Below are 4609 nucleotides of genomic sequence, written 5' to 3'. Positions count from 1 at the left end.
GAATCCCGGAAATGCCATTCCTTACATTTTGCGGTTGTTTGATTAATTAATTCAGCTAAACTACTTTTAGGAGTTTGAATTTACTCATGAACCAATTTGCAAAACATTAAAAATAATCTTAATTCACTTTAATATTATAATAGAAAATATAAATAGTAAAAGAGGAATAATAAAAAATGACAGTATAAATAATTAAGTATTATTTTTATATTTTTAATAATTTAAGGATAAAATTTTAAACTTTAATTTATTTTGAGTATATTTTATATTAATATTTTTTTTAGAAGAGACAGCTGATGAGCTTATGAGCCAGGTTAGGGAGGGCTTGAGTCAACTGATGAGCTTATGAGTCTAGCTAGGGAGGGCTTGAGCTTGACTATTTATCTCATTGGGCTCAGCTCATGAGTCGCTTATCAAGCCAATCTCAAGTTGGCTCTCGAGTTAGTTTGGCTCGGTTACACCCCTAATTTATATACATATCAAATAATTCTACTTTCTTTACGTATCTAAGATCTAAACTTTCCCACTTCATCAATATCACCAAAGGCTTGATAATTACTTCTAACACTTTGTTGCTATTAAATTTTAAACAATGACAAACTTTTCCTGCATAGACATCAAAAGATTATGAATTTAATATCAAATTTTGACAAATATGATTAATTAAACTACTTCGGCAGGTGAGCTCAGTTCAATCATTTTAACAGGTGGCCTCTGTTCAACCACTTCAAAACAGGGCTATTGAATATGCATAACAAATCCTATATAGTCGTATTTGTGTATATATATAGTTTCATTGATTCTCTTGACCCTTCAATTGATTTATGCCAGAATAACAAGATAATGAAGACCTTTCGGTTGTCCTGCAGACATATGGCTTTTCCCAATTCTAAATGACTTAACATTAGGAATCTTTGAGGTAAAAACTCAATGCATTTCATTAAATGGAACATTTAAGCCATGAGACTCATCTTTCCTATGATGAATTAAGTCATTCACTCTCATTAGAGAATTAGGACTGACCTTCATCGGAGAGCACTTTGTACTTCACCTATAGGGAGTAGTCTCTTTAGTAGTGCCAATGTAGAAACCTGCCTCATCCTCAGGTGCCTTGGCTCTCCCATGGGAAATAGTTATTTAATTTTTTAAGTTCAGCCAGTTGAGATCTGTGGAGGCATGAACCTCATGAATAATTGGATTTAGATTAGTTAATTGATGATGAGTACTTTGTTCGATCAAGACCAATATTCTTGCTCTTGCCCTCTACTGTTTGAGTTGTCTAAGGAAAAAAGATGAAATAAGTTAGTTGATTCATAAATAATCTTACTTGTGGTAGTTCAAAACCTTTTATAAACATACCCCCTTCAAGGTTATAGGAGCATTGAGAAAGAAGTACGAGCCTTGCATTTTCAAAAAAAAAAAAAAATTGTTATGCTACTTTGATAAGCTTGATATAGCCATGAGCAAGATCTTGAAATTTGAAATGAAACCTCGCAACCCCACATAGAAGAGAACCCCCATCGTAGGAAGCAGTTGGCTCCATCAAAGAGAAAATAGGAATCTCAGATAAAGTTCACAGCTTTCATGGGACGTAACATTTCGGAGGTAGGTCCTTCTTTGATTTCGTTGCTAAAGGTTGTGAGCTCTTTGGATCCCTTCATTGAGGCGATGTGGAGGGATAGTCTAGGGGATTAAGTTTCACCACCTTTATATGAATCTTATTCAATGGGGAAGATTTTACTGAATTTGAATAATTTGGTTGAGGGTCAACCTCCCAATGTGATCAAGGAACAATATGATCTAATGTGATAGTTTTCGTCTGGCTTGACTCTGCCAGTGAGGATCTTTATCTTTCTAACCCTTTAAATTATGATTTTTATGGCAATATATCATATGTTTTTATGGTAATGCAGGTGTGGTTGTGGAGCGACTACCTCCCTCAGGAATGATATTTGGAGACCCCTTATAAAAAATGGAAGGTCCCTCTAAGATGTATGTATTGAGGAAGAAGCATGAGTAAAAAAAGTGATGGTCTATTCCTGAAAGGAAACACGATGAAATTTTATCATTCTAATGCTCTTTTCCTTGATTATTATAAGACACTATTGCTTTAAAAAATGGCAATCGATTGAAATGATGAGAACCTAAGATGGGCACTACTAAAATTATGACCCCATGCCAACTCTGTTAATGTTTAGGCTATCGAAGAGGATACAAGTCTAGCTACCAGAGAGCTTTGGACTTTGGTAGTAGAAGTTGCATTGTAGATCAGTCCCAAAACTAGTTTCATCCCACACTAAAAAAATTTGAGATTATCTGACAGACCATGTCCTTGTGTTAGGGGGTGAACTCATGGACATGAAAGGATGCATTGCTAATTTGGGAGTTCGAGAACTAGTTGTTGATTTAATGTCGCAAAAGTGAAGGGATAAATTTGAAAAGGATATGATGAAACTCCACAGAGATTAGAGGCTATGGAGGCCAAATTGGATTTTTCCTAGCAAAGTAAAGAGGAATTTGTCGATGCCCATTGAAGGTTAAAGACCCTGGAGGCTGAGTTGGTGTGTGTTTGTGAGGGCCTAAAATTAGGCAATCCTTAAAATTTTGTGGCTGAGGTCTAATTAGTACTATGATGCCTTTTTTGGCAGAGACTCATCCATGTAGAGATATTAAAAGGGATTTTTACATCTTTTTTGTGCATAATCACGTCGTTTATATTATGTTGAAATCCTTGATTTTAGACTTTGACTTTACACTTTTGGAAACATTAATTTTTTAAGCAAAATATTTGTTCTCTAGATGTTGGCTTCGACTGTCTGGATGTTTAGAATGTGTTATCAACATTTTTATATTATGTTTTTTTATAGTTTTGTTGTGGTCCGCACTCGTTGTACTTCTTTGATACACCAAAAAATGTTAAATTTTTCATATATTTTTAATGCCTATATTTGGTCATTTTTTGTGAATTTGCAGTTTAACGAAAGGTATTTTTATGTTTTTGATGCAGGTATACTCAATTTCGGGGATTTGGATTAAAAAGGTGCAAAAATGATGAAATTTGGAGCAAAAAAGACAAAGAAATGATTTGGCACTGAATGACGCTAAAACTGGCGCCAGAACACTTGTATGGAGCATGACCAGCGTCGAATGACACCAGTCGGTGCCAAAACAACACCGAAACTGTTATTTTACAAAATACAATGAATTTGGCCAAATTTTGAAGGGGTGCTTAAGGGAACCCTTGAATTTTTTGCCACACATTATTTAATCACCATTTTTGACAAAAAAATGGGGGATGAAGAAGGAGAAAATAAGAAGAGAGCAAAACTTCCATATTTAGTTTCTTTTGAGAGATCTTGAGAGATTCATTTTTAAGAGTTGTACGAGGAGAGAGAAAGTGAGAAATTTATTCTTCTTTACAATCCTTAAATAGGGGTGCATATCATTGTAAGTTGAAGGATGTGATTCAAAGGAACGTCAATGGATTTTCTTGTGGAGGAGAGTAAGATAAGCTGTTTACTTTAATTTTGTGTTGTGTAAACTTATTTCAATATATATAAATCCATGTTTTTTTATTTCTTCTCCATGAATTCTGAGAATTTATTTTGTCTTTCTCTTTACAGTAATAATTAATGATGTGAAGAATCAATAGTTATTTAAAAATGATCTTAATTTCTTAAATTATGATGATTCATCTTGAACTTCATTTACTTTTCAATTTGGCCAATTGATTTGTTAAAATCTATGCCAAAACATAAGAGCTGAGATGACTATGTTTTCAACATTCAAGTAGGGATCACACTTTAATGTCATGGAAGAGTGAAGTCTAAATTGGATTAAGTGTAAATAAATAAGGAAATATTACTTTATGGGTGTAGAATTGGTGATTTTAGGGTGACAGACTAAAATTAGCAATTTGGTTTAGATGTTTAGAAACCATATGGTGAGATTGTTAGCCCTCAGGTGGAGGAGAAGTGGGAGGTAAGGGCTGGGGAGTGGGAGCCAGTATCCTCTCAACCTAACCATAGATGTGGATTCAAAACATCTGAATTAGTTAATGTCCTTTATCGCTTGACAAGAGGATTAAAGGATATTATTGCTCCTGATTGTCACATGCAATTACTAATAGATTTGATTATTCACTAACTATAACCTTATTGTAAATGGGAAAAATACTTTTCTTAAATTTGAAACCTTCATTAAAATTAATTTACCTGCCTATACTAGATTTAACTTTTAGGTTTGCAAAATTAGCACAGTAGATTTAGTTTTGTTAGACTTGCATTTCACATTTAACTTTAGCTGTTGTAGTTTATATACTATCTATTTAGGTCCTTTTAATTAATTAAGATTTTAACATTCTCCTTATAGGATCGATACTTAGGACTCCATTAGAGCCCTATATTACTTGAGCGATACGTATATTTGCATTTATGACCTAGTGAATATAAAATATTGGAAACACATTTTAGGATTACAAAAATAAAATTATTGGCAAATTAAGCATAAGAGTTTGGATCTATAGAAAAGTTGCACACACTAGGCCTTCATTATTCTTGTTACGTGTATATAAATTTGAGGGTTGCATTTTTTATATATCTAGGGAAAG

The sequence above is a fragment of the Phalaenopsis equestris genome, unplaced genomic scaffold, assembly GCF_001263595.1.
Source record: "Phalaenopsis equestris unplaced genomic scaffold, ASM126359v1 Scaffold201207, whole genome shotgun sequence".
Classification (NCBI taxonomy): domain Eukaryota; kingdom Viridiplantae; phylum Streptophyta; class Magnoliopsida; order Asparagales; family Orchidaceae; genus Phalaenopsis; species Phalaenopsis equestris.
Note: the sequence above shows the minus strand (reverse complement) of the source record.